We start from the raw sequence: 27,596 nt of genomic DNA, 5'->3' as shown, positions 1-27,596 counted from the left end.
TCTTCACTGTAGAGCTGTGACCTGTTGTTTAACTTCTCTAAACTTGACAATTGCTCTTGAAATTTTAAAAAAAAATAAGAATAGAAAACATGAACAGGACTGATCCTGTCTATAAGTGTAGAATAAGATAAAACATTTAATTGAATCACTTTATTTCAAATAATGTGAACTCAAAGGATGACACATACATAACTGATACACAAATAGAATATGTGCAAGTTAGGAAATTTTACAATTTTTCATGTTGGAACTATTTAGAATGGATAAATAAATGTCCCATACCCTTTCATCTATACTACACCTTGTGACTGCCAAACTGTTTCTTTTCATCTTCTGAGAAGCAATAGAGCAAAAAAAGAAACTAGATTTCTTCAAAGATTTCATGAGATGTGTGTTATTAAAAAACTGTGCATAGATTTCAAAAATTTCTTTCACCAAAATAAACCTATCTTTTAATTCCATTTTTCCACGAACTTTTGAAGCCTCCTCATATAATAGAACCATCTACATATGTTAAAAAAAAAAAAACTACCTTTATAGCAAAGTCCATTGGTTATCGTGGGCAGTGTTCAGAAGCACCATGATGCTCTGAGACCTAAACTAGAATAAACAACTATGGTATTCCAGAAAATTCTTCTAAATCCTCAATGCCCTCAGCCATGGGTAAGTGGAAAGACCGCTGGACACCTATATGAAATGCAATGGTTTGGTGATTCTCTCTGACCCTACTCACACAGTGAGTCATTCAACTATGATTCATTTGTACTCGGGAACTTGGCAAAGAATGGCAGGACAATGAAGGATGTTTCTTTTTCCCTCTTTGCCCCAGGATTCTGAATCATCAGGTGTCTTTCCATCCCATTTGTCTCCTGGGAATGATTGTGCTCTCTGACGTATGAAGCCCTGTTGTTTGGGGCATATTAATAAAATTAGCCTTTCAGGGACCAATGACTGGACACATCTGTAAAGTTCAGGATGAGCTACGTTATGCTGCAGTAACAAAAACAAAGAAAGTTCAGTGGCCTAAAACATCAAAGGTTTGATTTACTGCATGACCATCATGGGGCAGTTGGGGCTGAGTTCAATATTGACCTCACACTGAGAACTGGGCTGACAAAAGAGCCTTTATTTGGGATATTTCTGGTCATCATGGCAAAGAGAAAGAGATCGAATGGTGATCTTTTTACTCTCTTAGAGCTTTCTTCTGTGTGTAACTTGCAATCACTTCTCACATCCTTAGCTAAAATAAATCACATGACTATAGCTGACATGAAGACCTGGAAGGAATGGGAAACATTTTTGAATAACACTAAGGATAACGATAGAAATGATTTTTTTATTACAGCATTTCAAAGAATTTTGTTTCAGGAGCTCTGTTTTTGTGATGATAAATGCGTTTTGATCATGCCCTTTTAGGTACATCCTACCTAGTGGAAAAGACTCAAGAAATCTTCCATATCCTTGCATAAATCCTCTGTTGCCCTCTGTGACATGAAAATCAGGTCTCCTGACAAAGAAGAAACAAAGGTTTGCTTTCTGAGTTCCTAAAAAAAATGGGTATATCTGGAAGCAGGTTGGGGAAAATAAAGCTGCCGAAGTTGCTTTGATAGAAAAAGAGGGAGATAACTAACCTTGAGCAACATGTTCTATTGTCTGAAAATCCTCGAGGCACACATGCAAAAATAGCAGTTTCAGCAATTCACATTATACCAATGTTGGACCTCAGGACGTGCCACACAAAATATGGTTGCAGGAGACTAGAAGATGCCACCCCAAAATACATCTCTTTAGCACGATTATTTTAAGCTGGGTATTCTGAAAAACTAGAAGACACAGGAGTAGCTCTGAAATGGTGTCCTCTTACAAAAGAAATTTACATCTACAGGGACATTTTCATAACTGAAAGTGTCTGTATCAAGAAGAGAAGTAAAGTTTATCACCTTCCATACTTTTATACACATAACAAGAGAATTTTCATTCAGAACATCCCCCCTCCCACCAACCCTCTGATAATTTGTCTCCCTGATCCCCCAGAAGCCCCAAACCTCCGTTCCTCTCTGCAGGTCACTGTGCTATCATATCAGCTTCAATCCTCGGGTTCTGTTTTGAGTCTCACAGATCTGAGACCCCTGTGCATAGGTGGGTATGCATAAAATTAAAACAATTTTTCTCTTGTTAATCTGTTTTAGGTCAATTTAATTTGTAGCTCAACCAAAGGATCTAAGAAGACTTAAGGGAAAATATTTTTCCCTCTCCTGCACCAGACACCAACTGGATCTACTTTTATTATTTTTCAGTGTTTTCATTTGGGGTTTTATTTACTGAACCTTAAATATAACTGGAATCTGGTGGGAAGGGATGTAACAAATAATTGAATTAGAAAAATTAATTGGTTATGATTCTGAATCCAGCTAAATTAAAGGGTAGATTCTGTGCAAATAAAGGAGAAAATTATGATGAAAGCAATTTTTAAGGGAATTTTCAAAATGGAGCTGGAAGATCATTAGGGAAGCAGGATTTCTGCATGATCCGAGCAGCTGTCAATAAATGTGAAATTTGGTTACCTCCATCCTTTGAATTCAGGCATCTAGAACAGATGATTACATTGTTTTTTAAACTTTTATTCTATTATATATAAATTTCGAAAGTGTAACTTTTGGATTATAGTGACCCCCCCCATAATCTTCCTCCCACCTGCAAACCATCCCATCTCCTACTCCCTCTCCCACCCCATTCTTCATTAAGATTCATTTTTAATTATCTTTATATACAGAAGATCAACTTAGTATATACTAAGTAAAGATTTCAATAGTTTGTACCCACACAGACACACCAAGTATAAAGTACTGTTTGAATACTAGTTTTATTGTTAATTTGCATAATACAACACATTAAGGACAGAGATCCTACATGGGGAATAAGTGCACAGTGACTCCTGTTGTTGATTTAACAATTGACACTCTTATTTATGACGTCAGTACAGATGATTACATTGTGTCTAGAGACTCCAGAGGCATATCAAGATGATATCAGACTCTAGTTTTATGGACATTTTTACAAAGCATATACATTCTTTATCTACTATATACATGGTCCCTGTCACACATCCCATGTTCTCAACTCCATCAGAATGTTCCCAACAAAAGAATCTTTACTGTTTCATACTAAAACAACACTGCTTGCTCATACAAGCCTCCACCTTTCCCGCTTTCTGTGAAACACTGTTTTGGAGCTATCTAAATCTGTACTTCCTAAATTGTGATTTTAAAACCCCAAATAAAGTCCTTCTTACTTTTGCAGTTTATGATTTGGATTGATTGACAATACACACACACACACACACACACACACACACGTGTGAAAAGGCAACGAAGAAAATAAAGCAGTCGTACCAGGACTGTATGAGAGTTCCAGGTGATTCATGTCATTGACAACAGTTGATACTGTCATTCTTCTACATTTTAGTCATTTGAACTTCTTTGGAATTTTCTGGCATTTCACTGGTAGGTTAAAAGAGTCATTAATCTTTTACTGAATGGACTAAAGAGAAATAGAGAAAATCCCTGAGGGTTACTTAAAAGGGGGGGAGGGGCGTAACATTTTGAATCTGATATTTTCAAAGCTGCCTTTAGATTTGACAACAGAGCAGGGAAACTTTTCCTGAAACTTGTGCTGCAGCTTTTCCTAATCCAGAAAGGGGTGCAGAAGAGTGAGATGTGTGCAATCCTCCCAACTGCTTTGGATAGAATCCAGTGACATGATTCCTACCATCATCATGAAAACATAGAATATTGATTAAAATAAATTCTAATGTTCACCTACTTATTTCCATTTTAAAAGACTCAAAATTTACAGAACTTGGACAATGAGAAGAGAGAATTTCCTTACAAAGTAAATTTCAAAGATCTCCAAAGTTCTTCTTTTCTTAATTTTGAGTAACAAGGTTAGCATGAAAAGAAGCCACATTTATGTAAGTTTAATGTAGACAAAGGTTATCTATCTTCATTTTAAAACAAATGCTAAGTTGTCATTCCTGTGAATTCAGGCCTTTAAGAAATTGTTTAGGTGTTATTATTATCCACATTAGACTGGAATGACATTTAAGCATGTCCAAAAGCCAAGCCTACCTCATCTAGCTGAGAATGCTCCAAAATAACCTGATCAACTCACCTAGAAAATAAATTATTCAGGAAGAGTTTGTATCTATCATGGGGCTAATAGATAAGCAAGTATTTCCATTTAAAAAAAAAAGTAAAGTAATGCAAATGTAGTCCCAGACATAAACATGGCTTGGTTACAGATACACTGCTGCCTCACTAAAAACAAGAAATAGAAAACATCAACTGAGAAATCTATATATGAAATAAAGTTAATTACATTTATGAAGTTAGAGGTATGTAATATTTTTAAAACTTTAACATGAGTGAGCTACTGCTTAATAAAAAATTTAAAGGATTTTTTATTATAGTTAATAAAGTTTTAAATATTATAGAAATATAACTGATAAACAAACATTGGAATCTGGGTCAAATTTATATTTCATGTCCCACATCCATTTTTGCCCTAGTTAAGTTCTAAAATATTTTTTACTTTGCATTTCTAGTGTTATTGTACTAACTAATAGTTGGTGGACCAAATGCTCCATTATTTCAGGTCACAGAGAAGTAAGCTAATACACAAATAGTTAAGTCAACCAAAGATGAAAGGAGTAATATTGATGGGCATGGAAGGCAGAGTGAAGAAGAGAACAATGGATCCTTGAGAGAATCAGGTGCCTCTGCCCATATCCAAGAACACCTCACAGAGGGCAGAAAAAGGCCAAGTGGTTCTTCAAACACTCTTTAAAGTGCCACTTGCTAGGTTGACCCATTAATCCAAAGGGCAAGGCACTGTGGACCATTATCTGCTGAGATGCCCTCCTCAATGAGCTGTGTGTCAGGAAATATCATCAGGCAGTTTCTAAACTAGTCCATAATCACTATTCTCTTGAACTTTGAGGCCCAACCAATCTACATCAATGAACAATGTTAAGCATCACCATAAGACACTGAACAAACAACAATGCCTTTTGAGACATTCTAGTGCATCTTGGTTCCATGAGTTAGCGGCCTCCAAGAATGGAAATACATGAACAAAGTACAGTGGTGAAATGTTTTGGTTTGGGACCTGATGGCTTCCCAAAGGATATTTTAATATTTGAAAAAAAATAGGATGCAAGGAGTCATACTGTAGAGATGATCTGCTCATGGAATAGGAATATAGGATAGAGCAACAAACAAAGGTGAAAAAGAAGAAATGGCATGAAGTGGGTTCTGAAGTCAGCAGGATGAGAGTCAAGCTATTAGCAATTGGCAAATAGAGTCCAACTTTTCTTTAAAATACTGTGAAAGCTGGGAAAATGAAAACAGATATTCTTGGTAAGAATCAAGAGAGCTATAGGAGCAATAAAACATGTGCCTTCTTAATGACTGACCTAGAAATTCATTGTGTACATCATGGAGAAGGAAAGAGGTAGAAGGAAGCCAGGTCTGACCCAAATCCTCTCTGAATTGAAAAAGTAGGTGTTAGAAAGGGTTTACCTTGTGTGTGTTTATGTGACCCCAAATAAGACCAGTTGGGAACAGTCACCTTTTGGAGTGGGAGTTTCAGGTATAGGCTTATGAGGCTCTAGTTTGGGTAACATGCATTTTAACAGCAACACGACTTAAGTAAATATGTGGTACTATTGGATCTTATTAATCTTTAAAATATATTTGAGTTTCTGTTTTAGTCACTTACTGAAAGGTTTACCTTTTAACTCCACTGGTTTTTTTAAACACCATTTCAGTAAATGAGAGTAATAATAGAGCCAACTTCATGGAATTTTTCTGAGGTTATGTGATAGTACGTTAAAGGCTTAACAGATGCAGTAAATTACAGTTCCCATTTTCCCACCTCTCTCTGCATTCACACTTTTTCTCATCTAACTTGCCAATTTTCACAAAAGACAGAGTTTATTTCCCTGTGTCATTAATATCAGGCATAGTCATGTTATCTCTTTGACAAATTGGATATGGGCAGAACTTTCCAGCATATGCCTTCAGAAGAATACACTATATTTACTTCCAACCTCTGTCTTAAGAATATGTCCTGCTTGTGTCAGCCTCTTTAGTCTGCTTTCCAGAATGAATGCATTTACAGCACACTGTAGCCAAAACTGCACAACATTCAGTTTGTGAATAAATGCTTCTTGCTGTAATCCACTGAGTTTGGGGTTGTTTTGTTATGCAGCAATAGTTGACTGATACTACATAGTCTTGGAGTAGGGTCTAGGAATGTGTGTTCCCAAAGTTACACACAATAACAGAACCTGTAAATCACTGTAATATCCATGCTATTTTAAAACCATGCCACTGTATAATGAACTACCTGAAGCTTACCATTGAAAGATACTTATCCACAGATGGTTGACTTTGGGGGAAAAGTATCCTTTCTTTGAAAGTATTATTGAATTTCCTTCCCTATATTTTGGCTCAAAGAGTACTCTACCCTCACTTTCTTAAAAAAATTCTTCTAAGTAGATTTACTTTCTACTGTCCTACCTAGGAATTCTGTCAACAAGCCTTGACTACTACACATTGATCTTCCTTTCTCTTGCATACGTGTGGCTCTGGTCATCAACTCTGTACAGCTAAGCCTAGTTTCATAGCAATTTCATGATTTTCTTTCCTCCTCCAAACTAGATTTGTAGATTCTCAAAGCAGAACTTCTTTCATTCCTGTATTTCCCACAGTCTCAAAGAGAGAGTCATTCAAGGCTTTCTCAAGTCCATAGTCTTTGCTCTGAATTTTCACTTACAAAAGAAGACTCATTCTTTGAGACAATGAACATGAATTTGCATCTCAGAACAACAGGACAGCACTTTTCCCTTTCCTTTTTTTATAGGTGTTCTAATTGAGACAGGGTCTGTGAGTTCTGTAGAAGCATAATTGCTCCAAGTTGGAAGGCTTCTGTTTAAAACTCTCACTTATCCCAGATAAATCTACCTTGACCTCATTTTCCAGACCTTGAAAGCTGTAGAACAGAACTATCCTTAGTACTGTTTCAACTTGCAGTTTCAGGAAGTGTGATGTCTCCTACTTGGACCAAAGCTTACAATTCATGGAAATAATTAATTAGGAATATTCACAGCTGATTCTGATCCATAAACAATTGTATCTTTATTTCTTGTTATCTTTTTTAATCAAAATAACTGATATTTATGAAAAATGGCATTCATCACACCATCATCTAATTTTTGCTAACCATGATTTTTGAGACTTTGGGAGGTAAACAGCATCATAGAGTGGTGCTTTCCACTAGTTTAATATTGTGTTTAATCTAAATGTTTTAAATTTACCATTTCTTATGTCTAGGTTAAATTTACACAAATGACTTTTTAAAAGAATATTAACTATTAAGCAGTATCTCCTCAAGATAAACTTACCTGCCTAACATACAACTCCACACATCTGAAACTCTTGCACCTCTCCAACAAAAATTATTATTTATATACACAAAAGACCTATATAGGAATTCTCATTGAAGCTCCAAGATGCAAGCTATCCAATGCTTATCAACTGTAAAATGGACCAATTACACTGTATTCACACAATGAAATATTATAAAGTCATTAAAAGAATGTAACAACAAGGATGAATCTCATAGACATGATTTTGAATGAAAGAAGTCAGACCCAAAGAAATTCTGTATCATTCCAGTTTAATGAAGTTCAAGAAGGGGGGGGGGGGGTGGCACCATGGCTCACTTGGTTAATCATCCACCTGCGGCGCCAGCATCCCGTATGGGCACCAGGTTCTAGTCCTGGCTGCTCCTCTTCCAGTCCAGCTCTCTGTTGTGGCCTGGGAAGGCAGTAGAGGATGGCCCAAGTGCTTGGGCCCCTGCACCTGCATGGGAGACCAGGAGGAGGCACCTGGCTCCTGGCTTTGGATCGGCGCAGCGCCAGCTGTAGCGGCTATTTGGGGAGTGAACCAACTGAAGGAAGACCTTTCTCTCTGTCTCTCTCTCTCTCACTGTCTATAACTCTACCTGTCAAATAATAATTTAAAAAAAGAATAGGGAATAGAAGACAGAAAAGATGTTTCTTGAGGAAGGGTGTATTAATAGGGAAAGGGCAGAGGACAACCAAATGGCTCACATCTTAATGTGGATTGTGGTTACACTAGTCCATGTACTGTAAAAATTCATCAACTTGTAGACTACAAAGTACATGGTGTATGATAAATCTCAATTTTATGAAAAAAAGATAAAAAGAAAATCTCCATGGAATTAGGTGGGGAAAAGACAATTCAAAAATACCAGTACTCATAGTTTCTCATGCTTAATTTTTCAAGCCTTTACGTTTCAGTATATCATGGTATCAAGACAAAGAGATGTAGCTAGTTGATGAAGGGTTAAGCCTCATCATGAGACCTGGAGTCAGGTAAAGATTTCAGTTACTTGTATAGCTGGTAGAGGAGTGCACAAAGACACATATCAACAAGGCCCAGCCACATTGCTGCACTGACTGGCTAGCCATCCATCAGTGGTTATGCTTCATGCCAACATGTCTGCAGATTGACAAGATAGTGTTAATGCCTCAGCAAGGGAAACAGAGACAAAGGCAGGTGCTGATGCTGTCTTAACAATGAGGGCCTATACTCTCCCTTGCACCTGAGAACACCGGTGAACTTTGTCATTGTTCAGCACCAGAAACCATGCAGTTTCTCTCATCCTTAGCCCTTCGTCATGTGACCAAATTACTCCTTAGGAGGTGACCCTGCCCTGTGTCCCTTGACAACGGAACACTCCAAACCCATAAATTCTGTCATCAAGATTGACCAGAGGCCACCATGCCCCAACCCCCCTCCTTTAGCATGAGGTGTTTGCTCTTATTGTTCATTTGAAAAAATATATTTTAAAATGTAAAGGAAGGACAGATAGCAATCTGAAGTATAGTAACATGCAGTACAAAAGACTCATTTGTGGAGAGCAAAGATTAACAGCACTAGTAGCTCCAGGGGTTTGGGGAAAGCCTATCTGATTCAGAGAATCAACAGGGAAAAGTTGAGCACAGACAAATTGCTTGCTCCAAAGGGTCTACTATGTGGGAAAGACTGGAAATAATTGTGTTCTGGGAGCCTGTTTTACATTCTGTGGTATTGTGCCAACAGGTTCAGGGAAGCCTTATCTGAAGAAGAATGTGATAAACTCAGCTGTCTCTTTCACCCAGAGACTGAACATTGACTTCTGGTTCAGAACCGTAGACAGTGAAGCATCAATTGAGTGGGCACTTTTAGTGACTTCATCAAACTGATGAAGTCATTCATTCATCTAAATGGGAAGGAAAAACAATCTCCAGAGACAATACAACTTCATCTACAACTCAAGTCCTAGAGTTTTATATGAAATTGTTTTCCAAAAGGTGACCTTAAGGCATCATAAGGTCCTCACTGAAACTTTCTAGATTAATGCTCTGAAGAAATGTTTGAGAAGGTTAAAACAAGAAGAATATGTTGGTTAATGTTCAGTTTAAATTTAATATTCATATTCACCCAGCCTCTGTAAAAGAAGGGTGATTATTTCTTACTCTTCTTTTACTGTTGTGTTTCAAATAAATACTAAATGAGTACAATTTCATGGAGAAGAAATAAAACATGAGATAAGACTACATCCAATTGTACTGTTCAGACTCAGCAGGAAGGTGTGGGGACAGCAGGAAAGCCTCCCAAATTATATCATTTCATTGTATTTTTCCACATAGACTATTTTCACAGATAATCAAGACTTTCCATCCCAATATATTTCACAATTCCTTCTAATTAATGCAGAGAGAAATGTCTTATCTTTGCTGATCCCACTTAGAGTTACCATTTGGCCTCTACAAAAGTAATTTTCAAACAATGGTGTGAGCTAGAAGAACTGGAAGTACTTTTTGAACAGATAGACCCAATATTTTCAATCAGCATGTCTAGGGTGGGTGTTAGAAATCGCATTTCCATGCAACATTTCAGGTAATTCTGGTGGAGGAGGTCCACAGACTGTACTTGGAGACTCCATAACTCTACCACTAGTGTACTAGTGTTGAACAGTTAAGCCTCAGTATAAATGCCATTGATGTTAACAGTTCAAAAATTAACAAGGAAGTTTGAAAAATGCAGGACACATAAGCCTTGCCCCATTGCTTCTAACACTATGCTGAAGGACTGCACAAGACACAGAAAGGAACCTGCTCACTTTCTCATCAATTAAAATCTTGTAAGTCAACCCATCCTGTATGTTGACTGGAGTCAGTGCCAATTTTGCCCCATTATCCACTTTGGAAACTCTCTGAAAACATGCAAGTTGTTTAACTGCATAGGGAGAGTGAAAAGTCTTCAGAATTATCAAGAAAAGTTGAAAACCTGATTTTTTTTCCAGTGCCTTTGCTCCAGGCTCACGTTTAACCTGAGAAGCAAATGTTCTTATTTAGAACATTCCATTTTCCCAGCAAAGCACGGGTTACCACCATTCCCCTTTTCTCTGTACCAAAGAAAGCAGAAAGCCCATGCTCTCAAGATAAGAATGTGAAACTAGGGCCCAAGGAAGAATCCCATATCAACAGGAGCCTTACCAAGGCTATAAATTAAACTGTACTGAGCCTAATGAAGTTTTATTTATTTATATTTTCCTCCAGTTCTCCTGCCTGTCATGTGAAAGTTGTTCCGCCAGCCTTCCCTAGTGAAAGGACTTCAGAAACAGGAGCTGCGTTCAGGAGAGGAAGAGTGAAGTGTTGATACACTGACCCACAGGGCACAAAAGCCCACTGACAGATGGGATGAAAAAAGGAAAGTGCCAAGAGGATTAAGCACAAAAGGATTTTATAAGCAGTAAAGGCAATAATGAGTCCCTCTGGAAAGAGGCCATGGTGTATTAATAGGTGTCATTTGATCTGTTCCAAGGCACAAACTATGTGAGGGGTAAACAAAATGCCCAGGGAGCATTTGGGTGAGTGGCAGGGAGAAGATCACTTTATGAACAGACGAGCACCCGCACTGCCAACACATTTCCTGGGCCTCTGGACGCTGGACTTTGAAAGTCTAAGAAAGTTATACTGATTTCAACATATGCTCTTATCCTTGGGATCTGGAAGGCAATTATAAAGTCATCTTTCATGAACAGGCTTTCCCACAAACATTACTCTGCTGCTATTATGCCTGTCAGTTGGGCCAACTTCTGGCTCAAAAATAGCCCATTTGTCCATTTCCTCTACTCCCTGCTATTGTAAAAGAGGCAGAATTAGAAGGCATTGCTGGACTCCAGTCGGACTGCACTGAAATTGTGGCATTGGCTTGTTGGGAACAAGAGAAGGCTACAGGCCCCAGGGGACAGGAGAGGACAGTAGATTGCTGAAGAGGAAATGCCCACTTTGGGATTCTCTGATGTGAGTTACACACATTATTGCTACACAAATGCTTCCAGAGATCTTTTGGACTCACAGTACCACTCTGCCCTGTTTGGTCAGGCCTCATTCTCGCTTCTCTTATACTCTGTTTAAATAGAGTGATGAAAAATAAACAAAATGGGAATTTGCACCATAGCCCTCAGAAAAGCACAATAGCCATTGACAAGGGCCCAAGGAGCACATAGGCTGTTATGAGCACACCATGTGCCTTCACAGATGACTTACTCAATGGCCTCTGAATCACTCCCATAAAGAAAGCTCAAACATACCTTTCTTCTTTTAGACTAGAGCCCAGCCCAAAAATGCACACAGGTAACAAAACATAGACAGACAACTGCCTTCCCGAGAGACAGCCCCATCTCAACAGCAATTTCATGGGGCTTCACTTCCTTAATGGAATTTTTCACAAGATCCATGTTCCCTCTTCTAATTTAGGTACTGGGGGGAAGGGGTCAATAAATAAATCCCTCACTTTTGGAACATGCTCACCATGCATCATGGAAGACAGCGGATCACAATCAAGGCAGCAGGATGATGAACCAATAATGGATCCAGGATAGAAAGCCCCCTGCAGAGGTAAACAGCACCATGAAAAAACATGTCACTGTAGCTATCTAGCATCCCCAGATGAATGAACTTTGTTGATAGGTTGAAGGTAGGTACATAAATTCTGTCTCAGTCAGAGAATTGTATCAGTTTCTTCTGACATAATTTGGTATGTACATGTCTTCAATCACCATAAACATTTGTATATAAATACACTTGTGAGATGCAGAACTTTGTGAGCACATGAAATATATTTTGGTTATACAAAATGTAATAGACATTTGTCTGCATTTGTCAGGAACGTGAAAAACCACCTCTTTGGGAAGATGGAAATATACTTCAGATGCACATCAACAATCCCACATGGTTCAACCCTATGTGTATACATGGTGATCATGAAGTTTCATCTCCAAGCTCACCTTCTAAAGGCTAGTTTAGATGGGACTCAGCCAACCGCATTTCTATGTTGCCACCTGCTCTCTGCCAGGCTGGGCCTGGAAGGGGCTTTAGACAGAGACTGCACACTAGGAAGAGAGAAAGTACTACCTCTTTCCATCAGCTTGTTGTGGCTATTCAGATGAGCCAGCCTCCTTTCTTCACCTACCAGTAGCTTTGACTCCACCTTCCAATCCTGTGGTTTCATGCATTTATTTTTATACCATGTCCCAAGAGTTAGTCTTGCTGTATCCCCTCTGATGCAGTTCTGCTGGGTCACTTATCCAAGCTTCTGATTACTCCAGGTCCCTCTGTTTATTCCTTTAGCATAAACTGTAGTAGCTACCTATAATATCTGTTATTCTGTAATAAATTAGATTCTTCTGTCTATATTCTAGCAAATATGTTTTCTATTAAAATAATTGGCACTGTATATAATATAATCTCCCCAACAGAATACGCATTGTTTTTTCACTTGCTTTATTTTGACCTCAACATTATGTTTTTAAATTTATCCCTATTTCAATGCTGTATACTATTTAATTTTATGAGCATATGAGTATGCGTATATCCATTAAGAAAAAGTAACTGGCACAGTTTCTGCTTTCCTGACTATGGATCTTGACTGAAACAGAATGTGTAAGTATGTAAAACATCTATTTTATGTACGTTTGTTTTTATTCACATGGAAAGAGACATAGAGACAGATAAATAAGAAACTGTAAAATCGCAATGATGTCACATATATTTTAATATATTCAAGCAATGTTGGCTGCCAGAACTACTTATTTCCTGAAGCTCAACCTCCTTCAATCCCACTGAAAATTTAGCCATGTGGCAAAAAACCTGCAAAACCAGAAAGACTTCAGTGATCAATGGTGAAAATTTGTAAATCCATTTTTGGTCTGTTAAACCATTGCAAAAGCGAAATTCATGACTGATTTGTTCTCATTTTTAGGTGTATTTTTTTTATAAACTCTTCCCCATTGGTGTATTTTTTTATAAACTGCCCCATTTGACACAAATGGCTTTCTAGCATGCTCACCCTAGCTAACAGGGCTGTGACCTTCAATATTCTGTCCACTTGCCTTTCTTAGTCACGTGCTCTTCTGGGTTATTGACTCTTCCCTCAAGTCATATGGGGAAAGAGATGGACTATAACAGGCTTCCCCAAGCCAACTCTCTTCGTGACCATCACCCAGGACCTCAAATTTCCACAATACAGGAAGACCATTGGTGTGGTCAAACATTTTGTTCCTAATTTTAGCACAGAACCCATTCGGAAAGAAAGAGAGTGCTTTGATAGAACCGGGAAAAGCACCTGGCTTCCATCCAGCAGCTATTCTGACCTCTGATCACTTTAACAAATTATTTCATAATACACCATAACACACTGGATTGAAGGGCACTTTTCTAATCAAAGCATTTGCATTTGCCATTTCCTCTTAAGGAAGTCCATACGTGTACAATAAATGTGGTGATTTATATCATATATGCATTAGCATGTCCAACCAATTTTCCTTCAAAGTCTAAGGCCGAGGTAATACTGTCCAGTGCACAAGAACACACATTCTCTACACCTTCCCAAACATGCAAACCAATTTAAAAGTATTAAATAAGCCTAAGGATGCTTTTAATGCACATAAAACTATCCAATACCAAAATAATCTATTAATATAGGAGATCATCATCAGTATACAATTATGTGCGCAAGTTGGTATCCCAGCATCCTCAACCAACGAAGTAATATGACCAACATATCAGAGGCACATCCCAGATTAGATTCTAAGACCTTTAAGAACTTCCTAATTGCAGCCAATGTTTCCAGCCCACCCTTCAAGGCCACTGAAATCTCCATTCTTCTCAAACATGCAACACTACAGGTAAGTGTCTGTCTCTTATGGTATAATAAGGGATAAGACTTGGAAGTTAAATACCCTTTCAGTTTCTTTGCCCTGTAGTAGGACAATTTTGAGGGTTTCTAGCAGAAGTGAGCCTGACAAGTCCAGCATTATAACCCACTCCTAAACACATCTTCTATAGGTTTTCCATTCTTATTCTCCCACCCCCACACCTTCTTTCCTGGCATTACCTATAAAATAAATATTCAGATGGCAAACACTTGTCTCCAGATGTACTTTTGGGAAGCACAAACCAAGAGAGCCACTCAGCCTCTGAGGGTCACAGCTGCCTCCAGCACTGCACTGCCCTGTGTCAATGGTCAGTCTCCCTCTGGCTAGCATTCAGCAAAATCCTGCAGGCCACATCCTTCTCCTCCTACAGGAGAAGACAGCTTCAAGACTTGTGCACAGTCCTTCTTCTTTTGTGCAAAGACGATACATTTTCTAAGTGTGTTCTTTGCCTAAAGGAATGGGAGCTGGTGACCTGTGCAAGAACATTTTCTTCCCTGCTCTACTAAGAATCAAATCTAAGAACTACAGTCCCAACCCAGGGATAATGCTCCTGTGATGGATGGAAACTTGATACCATCTCTCTCATAAAAAGAACAAAGTAACAAAGTACCTAGCTAAACACACATACACACACACACACACACACACACACACACAGAGATAACTGCAGGGATTAGTCAGGCTCTGACATACCTTCTTTATCTCCAAACTGTGGGATAAAATACTACTACTAGAATTCAGGTAGTGTCAGTACGTTTACTATACTGTGTAACAAGGTTCTTGACTGCTATAAAACAAGTGACAGTGGATCCTCATAATCTCAATCTGATAGCTTCTGTCTCTTGCTGGTATTCAGACATATTCCTTAGAAGAGTTATGGGCTTAGTATCATTTTTTTGTCACCTCCAAATATATCAATGAGTAATCTAGGTCCTTCTATTTCCTTGGCAGGTGACAGTTAATGTCTGCTTCCAACAAGGCCAATCTAAAACTCTATCTTGTAGGAATATTCTTATCTATGTGACCTGGCTGGTGCTGGGCTCTTAAGAAGGTGAATTTGACAATGTGTTGCCCGGTTGTGATAAATAAAGCCAGGTCAATGAGATATGCTTTGGAGATGATGTTCTCAACCCTGAACACATAAAAGAATATACCAGTTGCTCCAGTTTCACTCAGCACCAGAGAATCTCTGGGTATGGGGCTGATCCTATAATTTTTGAGATTTTTTTTTTGGTGGTTTTCTATTTTTTTTTTTTTATTTTTATTTTTTATTTTTTTTTCACTTTTATTTAATGCATATAAATTTCCAAAGTACGACTTATGGATTACAATGGCTTCCCCCCCATACCGTCCCTCCCACCCACAACCCTCCCCTTTCCCACTCCCTCTCCCCTTCCATTCACATCAAGATTCATTTTCGATTATCTTAATATACAGAAGATCAGCTTAGTATACCTTAAGTAAGGATTTCAACAGTTTGCTCCCACACAGAAACATAAAGTGAAAAATAATAGATGATTTTTTTAAATGATGATGAAATCAGAGCAGACCTATTGTCATGTTTAATCCCAGTGAGAGTCAAGTTGGGAATTGATAATTTCTTTTTTTTTTTTACAGAGGATCAGTTTAGTATGCATTAAGTAAGGATTTCAACAGTTTGCACCCCCATAGAAACACAAAGTGAAATATATTGTTTTGAGATTTTGAAAGTGCTTTGCAAAACTTTTCACATATCCTAATTTCCAAGTAATGTGGAGAACTGTATGAAGGGGTTCACTTAACTGCACTACAATCCTGAATTCCCAGAAACAACTCTCATGCCTTTAGATAAATTTTACATACAGATAAAGAATCTGACGGGTAGAAGCAAAGTGGAATTAACACATACTCTACACACATTAGAGGAAAGGAAAGAAAACCCTACACAACCTTGTTAAAAAATAAACAGAAAAAATGAAAAAGAAATCACTGATGTACAAAGATGGCATGATACAGAAATGTCAAAAAACTTAATAAAACATACTATTAGGGGTCATTTTCAGAAGAGTAACCATTTAAGGGAAAAGAAGAGAGGAGGAGGGGGAGCAAAAAGTAAAATAGGCATGAAAATATAACTGGATTTGGTTTATGAGAAAGAAAAGATTGAGTTGGAATCTTAAAAATCTCTTCTACAGTTAAGAAATAATTGAAATTTTGAAAAACCTTCTGAAATAGAAATAATAATAGGCATAATATTGTAGTGTACATAGAAACATTAAAACTGCAACAAACAATATCACATCATACTATGAGGCACCATGAATCACAGTGTGACAGTTCAATATTTGGGAGTCCTGGAATACTTATGAGATGATAGCAATGGAATTATGAATATCTGTTGAAGATGTCTTCAAGCACACTTATTTAATTCTAGTATCTTTATACTGATTTCTCACATTAATCAATTACAAAGCTAACCACTGGGCACTTCATCTAGGCTAAACTGATGACCCTCTGCCTCTGCTTCCCTGAAATTTCCTCAACAGTAGCCTTGGAAATTGCCTCAAAGTTGAGCCCTTTCACTGCTGCCCAGGCCAGTTCTGGCCACTTTTTGAGTGCCACAGGCTCTAGTTCTGCAGTCAATATCATCAGCCTACTGTTTGGTTTTCACTAGTTTTCCAAACCTTTGCCACTGTTTCACTTCATAGTACTGGGATACAGATCTCAGCTTCAGCTCTCTGTCCAGAGAGGCTGAAGCCACCTTCACAGCCAGTCCCACAGCAGCTTCCACATGACCTGATGCCAGATCTTTCTGAGGATAGGCTTTCTTCTATATCCTACTCCCAGTTATGAAGCAAGCTTCAATTCTCTGCCCCAACTCTACCCATGTCCCCCTTGGCCATTTGTTCCAACTGCTGCCCTTCTATCAAGTAAGCTGCATATCAACGTTGCCCTGGTTGCCTCATCACTGTCCATTTATCTGCAATATTGAGATCCATCATGTTCAGAAGCAGTCTCTCAATGCTGATTTTGAAAACACACCTGGCACCAAAATAAATAGATTCCTATAAGGGACATCAAGAGGCCAGTGCTGTGGCATAGCAATCAAACCACCATCTGCAATGCCAGCATCCCATATGGGACTGGTTCATGTCCCAGCTGCTCTTCTTCTAGCTCCCTGCTAACGTGCCTGGGAAAGGAGTGGAGGATGGCCCAAGTTCTTGGACCCCTGCACCCATGCAGGAGACCCAGAAGAAGCTCCTGGCTCCTGGCTTCAGCTTAACCCCACCCTAGCCATTGGGGTTGTTTGGGGAGTGAGCCAGTGAATGGAAGAATTCTCTCTGTATCTCTCCCTGTGTGTGTGTGTGTGTGTGTGTGTGTGTGTGTAAGTAACTCTACCTTTCAAATAAATAAATCTTTAAAAAAGAGAGATAGCAGTAACAAAACAAACAACCTAATAAAATGATGGGCCAAGGACCTTAACAGGCATTTTTCAAAAGAGCAAATCCAAATGGCCAACAGAAACATGAAAAAATGCTCAGGATCTCTAGTCATCAGGGGAATGCAAATCAAAACCACAATGAGGTTTCACCTCAATCCAATCAGAGTGGCCCTCATACAGAAATCAACAAACAACAAATGCTGGAGAGGAAGTGGGGAAGAGGGCACCCTAACTCACTGTTGGTGGCAATGTAAACTGGTAAAGCCACTGTGGAAAACAGTATGGAGATACCTCAAAAATCTGAATATAGACCTGCCGTATGACCCAGCCATCCCACTGCTGGGAATTTACCCAAGAGAAATGAAATCAGTAAACGAAAGAACTATCTGTGCCTCCATGTTTATTGCAGCTCAATCCACAATAGCTAAGGCACGGAAGCAACCTAAATGTCCATCAACCAAAGAGTGGATAAAGAAATTATGGGATATGTACACAATGGAATACTACTTAGCAGTAAAAAAGGATGAAATCCGGTCCTTTGCAACAAAATGGAGCAAGCTGGAAAACCTCATACTTAGCGAAAAAACCCAGCCCCAAAGAGACAAACATCATACGTTCTCCTTGATTTGGGAGAATTAATAGCACACCTAAAATGAAAGCTATAGAATGAAATTGTCACTTTTAGAATCAATGTCTTGAAGAATCCTTGACCTGATTATCGAGGGACAGTTTACCATTGTTACTTTTTACTGTGTATATTCTTTGTTTTGTTTTTCTGTTTTTTTCTCTGTTTTCTTTCTTTCTCTCTCATTTCTCTACTTCATACTATATGCTGAATTCTCTATGTAACACAAAGTTAATTATATGTATTTCAAGGCAATTGGAAAAAGATCCCAGTTAAAAATAAGAGAGGGAATAAGAGATGGAGGAGGTAGTCTAAAACTGTAAAACAGTCTAGTTCTGCATACAGTCATACAGACTTACTTCTAAGGGTACAGCCTAAGAACTAGTCATGGGGCTCCAAACCCATAAGAATAGGTGGTATAAACACCATCTTCACTGTTAAAATGATCATATTAAATGTTAAAGGCAATAGATAAATTGATCTAAATTTAAAAGGTATGATATAAATTACATCAAGTATCCAGTAAAAATAATAGAATTTAAAAGGAAGGAAGGACCAACATGGGAAGCAGTCCAAACAACAGACTCCTAGAATGACATTTGCAGTAAATAACACTCTGATCTCAGAGTCAACCCTTAAGGCTTCCTGATCAGGCTGAAAGGCCCGCAAGAGCATTTCAGGCATATAAAACCAAGACTCTGTGACAAAAAAAAAAAAAATCCTACACGGAAGATCTCTGTGAGACCTCAGAGGAAAAAAAGGGTCATTAAAGAAGGAGACACTCTTCTCTGAAGGGAGAGGAAAACATCTACTTTGCTCATGGCTGTGTCCAAGTACCAATGGAGTCTATGGTCACAAAAGGCTTCCATAGCCTTGGAAGCCTGTGGCAAGAGCCTCAGATGATCACTGATGTCATAAAAAAGAGAGTGTTAATTGTTAAAGGAACAACAGTAGTCATTGTGCACTTGCTCCCATGTAGGACCTCTGTCCCTGTTGAATTGTAATATGAGAATCAACTGCAAATTCTCTCCCCAAAATGTTCTCTATATGTTGTGTGTGCGCATGGGTGCAAATTATTGAAGTCTATGATTAGCATAGAGTTAGTCCTCTGTATATAAAGTCATACTAAAAATGAACCATAATGAAGAAGGAGACGGGAGAGGGAATAGGAAGTGGGATAGGGCTGAGGGGGCTAAGGGGGGAGGACCACTATATTCCTAAAGTTGTTTCTATGTAAAAATGCATTCATTAAATAAAAATTTAAAAATAAATAAATAAAAAGAGATGTAGACATCAATGATCAGAGCCACTGACCTTTATGTTCTCCATGTAGACACCACGAGATTAAAGTCAGACCTGAGTTTCCATGTCTTCAAACATTCTATGTCCAGAGCACAGGAGCCTGGATTTTGAGTGGGATTAGTGTAAATCTTTGAGCATAACAACAGACATGAATTCTCATGTGAATGTCCTGACATGTTATTTGATTTAAAAAAAAAGTTTAAAAATATTGACAGTCATTACACTACCCAGTGGGTAACCTTTAAAATTTATGAGCAATAGCAAAAACATGCATCTTCTGCTGTCAAAACTTTCTCCTTCAGATATTAACAATATTCCTTGATTTAGTCCCAGAGCCAAAGCCCATTTATTTGCATAATTACACTCTACTTTAGTACTCCAGTGGCTCCTAGCATACTGAAAGTGCTTTCTGTTTTCAGTATATGTGAACATTTAAATTTGAGGGCTGGGAGCAGGCATTTATTGCCCATGTTCAATTCTCAGTCCAGGTCTTGATTGTGGCTTCCTGCTGGTACCAGACCCTGGGAGGCAGCAGTGATAGCTTAAGTTATGGGGTCCTTGTCACCCATGTGGGAGCTGTGGATTGAGTTCCCAGCTGTTGGTTTTGACTCAGCCCAGCTCCAGCTATTACAGACATACAGTGAGTAAACCAGCAGATGGGAGATCTCCCAAATAAAAAGTTTCTTTAATTGAGAGAACAGCCTTAGATCAGATCAGGCCATAACATGTGAAAACTCTACTGGTTCATGCAAATAATTCTATGGGCTATTAATCCATACATAAAAAACAAACCATGCTTCAGTGGACAAAAAACTTGAAGAAACTCAGGTTAAACAAAATTAAGCCAATTCATGCATTGCAAACTTTGGATACATTTTCAGATAATAACATGATTGTCCATAAGACAAATGGAACTCTCTTCTTTGTGAGACAATTCACAAGATTAGTTCTTCACGGAACTCCTTGTGAGCCAGTAGTTTACCTACTGGTCATTGAACTAGTCCATTAGCGCAGTTCTAGCTACAAATAAAAACAAAATTGGAATGGAATGGGGTGCAGTGGGGTAGAATGGAGTGGAGTGGAACAGAATGGAATCACATAAATGGAACCAAGTGGAGTAAAAACCCTGAGGACACTGGTAGCTTGCTAGAAGAACACAATAGAACCCCAGCTGTAATCAGCTTCAATTTCCACACTAAATTGTGGAAAGTTACCCATCCTATTGTTAAAGAAGGTTCTGTTTCATCTGAGCAGATAAATGTTTGGTAAACATATGCACTGATGTAGCAAGATATCTAACATTTGCATTAAAAAGTGTTAGAACTCAATAGGCAGATTCTGCTAGAATCAGGCAAACCATCAGAGACCTGCTTCTATACATGGACAGCAGCCTTGCTTTGTCCCCCATTTCTCCAATTTTGTCTCACTCTCCTAAATGTTGAGATCCTGTGCCAATGATCTCTGAACCAGTCAATTCTGGCCATATCCTATAGATCAGCAAATACTGTTCCTTTGGAGCCCTTGATATCCACTCACTCCCCATTAGTCCTCTTCATCCTGGATTCCTACTCTTTGTCTCTAATTGGAGCTACTCTTAATTAAGCCCAAGTTCTAGAAATATTTTTACAGTTGTATCTAGTGTCAGGCAATCCCCTGGTTTGTCTAGGAATAGGTCCAGCTGTCCCTTCTAGACACAATCAACCATTCCCACCCTGTCAAAAGAAATTTGCTTACTTACTCTAGAAGACAGGAGCCTATAGGAAGAGGGAATTTTCTCTAATTCAATAAAGTTCTTCACTGAACTGAAGTCCATCTAAGTCTCCTCCAAGACCCCACCACATCTTGGAGTCATAGGTCTCAGCCAACCTTTTTCTTTTTCTTTTTTGGACAGGCATAGTGAGACAGAGAGAGAGGCAGAGAGAAAGGACTGCCTTCCATTGGTTCACCCCCCAAATGGCTGCCACGGCCGGCGCACAGCGCCGATCCGAAGCCAGGAGCCAGGTGCTTCTCCTGGTCTCCTATGCAGGTGCAGAGCCCAAGCACTTGGGCCATCCTCCACTGCCTTCCCGGGCCACAGCAGAGAGCTGGACTGGAAGAGGAGCAACTGGGACAGAATCCGGCACCCCAACTGGGACTAGAACCCGGGGTGCTGGCGCTGCAGACAGAGGATTAGCCAAGTGAGCTGTGGCACCAGCCAGCCAACCTCTTTCAAAATTGAAAACAACATACTTCCCAGTATCTGAGAACCAAGACCGTTCTATTAAGTCTATGATTGGATCTAGCCATACCCTCTAAGTTCAAGTGTATATTTGAACATTTCTGTCTATAAAGCAAAATAGTACATGCCATCTACCTGGTTATTCAAGAGGCAACTGTAATGAAGTTGCCTTGGGACCTAAAGGAAGAAAGAATGGTTTTATTGGGATCTTAAGGTCCCTAACTGCAATCAGTTTTGGTCACTGGGCTTTCTTTATTTCTTCTCAACCCTCTCCCACCTAATTACACAGTTTTAATAAATGGAACTTTCCCTAGCCCCCATCTGTTAGTCTCACAGTTGGCTGGTTTCACCTTTTTATATTCCCTAGTGTTTGCAGGAATACAATTCTACTCACAAATTACAGTCCCCATGGAAAGTAGACCTCTCTAATTTCTGAGCCCCTAATTCTCACTGACTTTCTTGGATGCAGAGTACTTACACCTGCTTGTGGAACATCCTCCAGTTTCCCGAGCTGCTGCTCAGCCTAGACCCAAGCCTTGGCCTGGCCTGGTTTTGAGTAAGCCCTGCCTTTCTCACATATAACTCCAACTGGTGCATATGCACAGCAAAGTGGGTTGGTTTAGAAAAGAAAAATGGTTGAGGTCAGATTCTAGATATCTCAACTTAGATTCTATATCTACACAATTTCTAATGTGAATAATCCCTCAAAGTCAGAGGCACACTCTAATGAGCAAACAGATTCTGGCTCTAAAGAATTTGGTTTCATAAAAAGAAAAGGTTTTCAGAGGAATGATTTATGTTCACATGGCTCGAGTACTCTCTGTTGAGATCTGAATTTCCAAGGTGAAATGTGTCTCTTGGCTGCTTAGAAGCCTCCACGTCTCTAATTGTGCTCCTAGCTTGGAAGCTATTGGGGTGCTTGGACCAGCAGAGAATTCCTGATGTGTGATGCTTCCACGGGAAGTACTATTTCAATAGCAGAAGGCAAACACATCTGATGGGCAGTCTGCCCACTGGGCCATCTTGTCTGCCAACACTCCCACATTTATTAAGCTTCTTTTGTGAGATAAAGAGGCTGGACACCTGGATCCTTCCAAAAACAAAACAAAATTAAAGCGGCAATTACCTGTCTGCCCTGTGCAAGGCAATCTACCTGGCCATCCTTTGGGTTTTACTGGTGACAAGCAGATGTCACCCAGAGCAATTTGGAAACCTGAGCAAACAGAATTCAGATAAGGTTCAAAAGAAGAACTTAATCCAAAAGTACAACCTCCCTGCCAGACAGTGAATGTGGGAGCTAAGAGATGAGAAATTGGAAACAAGCAAAGAGGCTCAATATAATGACTCTCTTGGGCTCCAATTCACTCGCACACACCTTCTCCTTCTGGCTGAGGGGACTTGGGCCCAGGCTACAGGTTAGTCCTGCTGCAGATTCCAGGTCTTCATGGGAATCTAAAGTACTCTATATACTCTTTGAATGAAATTGCCGGACAATTTGCTGCTTTAAGTTTAACCATTAGTCTACTATTTTGTGCTGAAAATCAATCCATCATCTTGGGTCCCTGGTCTGAGCTGTGCTGGATTCTCATGTTTTGCTTCAAGACAAGGATCTGATTCCAACCTCAGTTCTGTGGATAACTCACTCAAATAAATACTGCTACATTTCCTTCATGTAAGCAGATACTTTGCCTGCTTGGAGCTGCATATAATGACCCTGTCCTTGTCAACCTACTTCTGCCCAGTTCTCTTGCTTTATGAGAGATCTTCAAAATTGTAATGCAAAAATGCATGTTACAAAAAAAATGCATGGATTTCAAAAGTTTTTGCACGAAAATAAACTTTTATTTTGTTTTAAAGATTTATTTATTTATTTGAAAGTCAGAGTTACACAGAAAGGAGAGGCAGAGAGCAAGAGAAAGAGAGAGAGGTCTTCATCTGATGGTTTACTCCCCAATTGGCTGCAATGGCCAGAGCTGCGCCGCTCTGAAGCCAGGAGCTTCTGGGTCTCCTACTTCTGGGACTTGGGCCATCTTCCACTGCTTTCCCAGGCCATAGCAGAGAGCTGGATCGGAAGTGGAGAAGCCGGATCATGAACCAGCACCCATATGGATGCTAGCACTTCAGGCCAGGGCATTAACCTGCTGCACCACAGTGCTGTCCCCTAAACTTCTTTCAATTACCTTTTTTTTTTAATGAACTACTTTAAGGTACCCTCGTATATCTTGAGACACCACTGACTTTACATAGAGCAGACAGTAGGCTATTGCCCATTCTCTGGACACTTTGCTGGGCCTGGATCATGACCCACTGTCACCTGAATATGAGCTATTCCCAAATGTCTACATGATACTTGGTCAATCTTCTCCTCCTATTCTGAGTAGCACCCATACTTCCCATCTTCCTAAGAAAGCTGCAGCATCCCATTCTGTCTTGCATACTAGTGAATTGTTACAAGACTATTTTGTCCATTCTTAAGATCCTTAAAGGAGAGAGTCAAATCTTAGTCATCACTTCAATTCCTACAGTATTTCAAAAGTCTTGTTTTTCCTAAAAAATACTACAGTTCCCTCTTATATGCAGGACATACATTCAAAGACCCACAGTGGATGTCTAACACTTTGGATATTGAACCCTATAAATCATCCACTATTTTTTCTTATACATACATATATATGATAAAGTTTAATTTATAAATTCAACTGAATAAGATGAACAATAACCAATAAATAGAACAATTTACAATATACTGTCATAAAAGTTATGTGAACATGATCTCCCTCTGTTTAAATAGCTCATTGTATTATAGTCATTCTTCTTGTTGTGATGATATAAGATATTTGTGATGATATGAAGTGAAGTGAATGACAGGCATTATAACTTCACATTAGTACTATGTAAGGATTACTTGAACACAACACTGTGATATCACAATAGTCCATCTGATAACCAAGACAGATAATAAGTGACTAAATGGATGAGTAGCATATATAATGTGGATAAGTTGGACAAAGGGATGATTCACAACCCAGGCTGGATGGAAAAGGATGCCACAAAATTTCATCATGCTACTCAGAATGGCAGGCAGGGTTGGGTGTTTGGCTTAGTGGTTAAGACACTGCCTGGGATGCCTGCATTCCAAATTGGAGTACCTGGGTTCAAGTCCTATCTCTGCTCTGGATTCCAACTTTCTGCTAATGCACACCCTGGGAGACAGCAAGTGATATCTCAATTACTTGGGTCCCTGCCACCAACTTGGAACACCTGGATTGATTTCTAGGCTCATGTTTAGGCCTGGTCATGCTCTGGCTATTGTGGGAACTGTAGGTATGTGTTCAACATTGACTCAGTTAAACCTAGGAATGTAAGTCATTCACAATGGCCTAGAACCTCAGACAATTTTTGAAAGGATCAGAATCCAATCATGCTTTGTAAAGAAAGAGAAAGATTAGCCATAACTTAGAAAGATATTTAAATTCAAAAAATATAAAATTTGAGAATGACACTGCACTAATAATGATTCCAGCATAGCACCTGGCCATATCTTATACTTGAGATTATGCTGGAAAAAGTGCAAAAGACTAACAATGCCAGGTACTGGTGTGATTTTCATGAGATAACTCATCTTTCCCTGACAAATTTCCATTTAATGTTTGCATTATCCTACACCCAGTTTGTAGCCTAGGAATTTGATGCACAAGAGCAAAAATGATCATTATAAAATATGTTGTGATAAGTAGTCAATACATTCTCACATTGACGTGTTAACTTGGAATTTTTTAAAAGAAATACGACTTGGGTGCATCAATGCAGCAATGCAGCACAGCAGGTAAAGCTGCTACCTACAGTGCCAGCATCCGATATGATCTCTGGTTCTAGTACTGGCTGCTCCAGTTCCCATCCAGCTCCCTGCTAATGTGCCTGGAAAAGCAAAGCAGGATGGCCCAAGTGCTTGGGACCCTGCATCCACATAGAAGACCTGGAAGAAGCTACTGGCTCCTGGCTTCAGCCTGGCTCAGCCCTGGCCATTACAGCCATTTGGGGAGTGAATTGGGAGTTACAAGGATAGAATCTCTCTCTTTTTCTCTTTCTCTCTTTCTCCTCTTTCTCTCTCTCGCTCTCTCTGCCTCTACCTTTCTGTAACTCTGCCTTTCAAATAAATAAAAAGAAATAAAAGAAATAGAACACTCTAATTTGTTTCATATTTTTAAAGTTTTTTCTTAGAAAATAATTTTAGAAATTAGCATCTGTCATTAAGATGTTTTTCAGAGTAGTTCATTCAGTTTTACCTTAATTATTATTCCTTTCTCAAAATTAATTAATTAATTTAATTTTACTTGATTTTGAAAGGCAAAGAGACATACAGACAGATCTTTCATCTACAGATTCACTCCCTAAATGCCCACAACTGAGTCTGACTCAGCCCAAAGCCAAGAGCCAAGAATTCCATCTGGATCTCCCACATGGGTGGCAGAGACCCAACTACTTGAGTCATCACCTGCTACCTCTCAGGGTGCACATTAGCAAAAAACTGTAATCAGGAGGGGAGCCATGACTCAAACCCAGGCACTCCCAGATGTAGGTTTTGAGCATCCCGGGGAGGCAGGGTGAGGGGAGGGGAGAAGAGTCTTAACTGTTGTGCCAAATACCACCTCTTAGTTACTGCTTCTTAGGATAAACTGAAAATACTTATGCTAGATTGGATGGGAAGTTGAAAAGCAATATAACATAGACATACGCTAGAGAAATGGCTTATGTCTAGAGAAGAAGTGTAACTCAAACTTCATTGTCTAAAAGAGGCAACTGGAGAATAGACACTACAGCTTCCAGACTTCTGCTCAGACTTCTCAGCTCCTTTCCTCCTTTTTCTGGGGGGTCTGGGATTGACCCATGTTCATATCACTCACAGGGAAGTTCAGGCTAAGCATTAAAGATTTTATTTCCGGGACCAGCATGTGGCATAGCAGGTTAATCTGCCACTTGTGACACCAGCATCCCTTATGGGTACTGGTTTGTGTCCCACTGCTTTACTTCCAATCCCATTCCCTGTTTAATGGCCTGGGAAAGCAGCCAAAGGTGGCCCAAATACCTGTGCCCCTGTACCCATGTGGGAGACCTGGAAGAAGCTCCTGGCTTCAGCCTGGCCAAGCCCCAACTTCCATGTCCATTTGGCACAGAAGATCTCTGTCTCTCCCTCTCTCTCTGTAACTCTGTTATTCAAATAAATAAATAAACCTTTTTCAAAAAAATTTTTATTTCAATACTTTTGTATAATAATTGTATAATTTTTTGCTGGATGAAACTGATTAGAATTAATAACTACTAGATTTTCACATCCATTAAAATCTACTCATAATTATAGAAGTACATGAGTCTCACTCAGTGTAGCTGGGTGACAAACCTATAGTCTGTGCCTGGTTGGATAGGCACTTGCCCTTCTATATGAGGCTGGAGCCAGTTTCATGCCATCCCCCTCCCATTCTCTCAATCTATGGCAGAGTCATGTTGCTGCAAACTCTATTTACTTGTTTCCTTCGTGCCCAGTTAACAAGGTACCATGTGAGGTATCCTTGTCCTGGATTCATGGGTTTCATTTGAGAAGAAAAGGTTTTCTAAGTGCCCCATTGCTTGAGGGAAACCTCAGCATCAAAATGTGGAGCAGTACCATTGTTGGAACT

At 39.3% G+C, this 27,596-nt stretch overlaps 1 long non-coding RNA gene across 1 annotated transcript in view; it reads right to left on the bottom strand.

Moving 5' to 3' along the window:
* The window catches only part of LOC138844330 (uncharacterized), a 228,764-nt gene that overhangs the window by 74,559 nt on the left and 126,609 nt on the right, over positions 1-27,596 (bottom strand). Inside the window, exon 2 of the long non-coding RNA XR_011379989.1 lies at positions 11,951-12,029. This is a non-coding gene — a long non-coding RNA (uncharacterized lncRNA). The remainder of the gene's footprint in view (positions 1-11,950; positions 12,030-27,596) is intronic.

Source organism: Oryctolagus cuniculus, chromosome 11 (assembly GCF_964237555.1).
Source record: "Oryctolagus cuniculus chromosome 11, mOryCun1.1, whole genome shotgun sequence".
Classification (NCBI taxonomy): domain Eukaryota; kingdom Metazoa; phylum Chordata; class Mammalia; order Lagomorpha; family Leporidae; genus Oryctolagus; species Oryctolagus cuniculus.
Note: the sequence above shows the minus strand (reverse complement) of the source record. Positions and strands in the feature narration are given on the sequence as shown.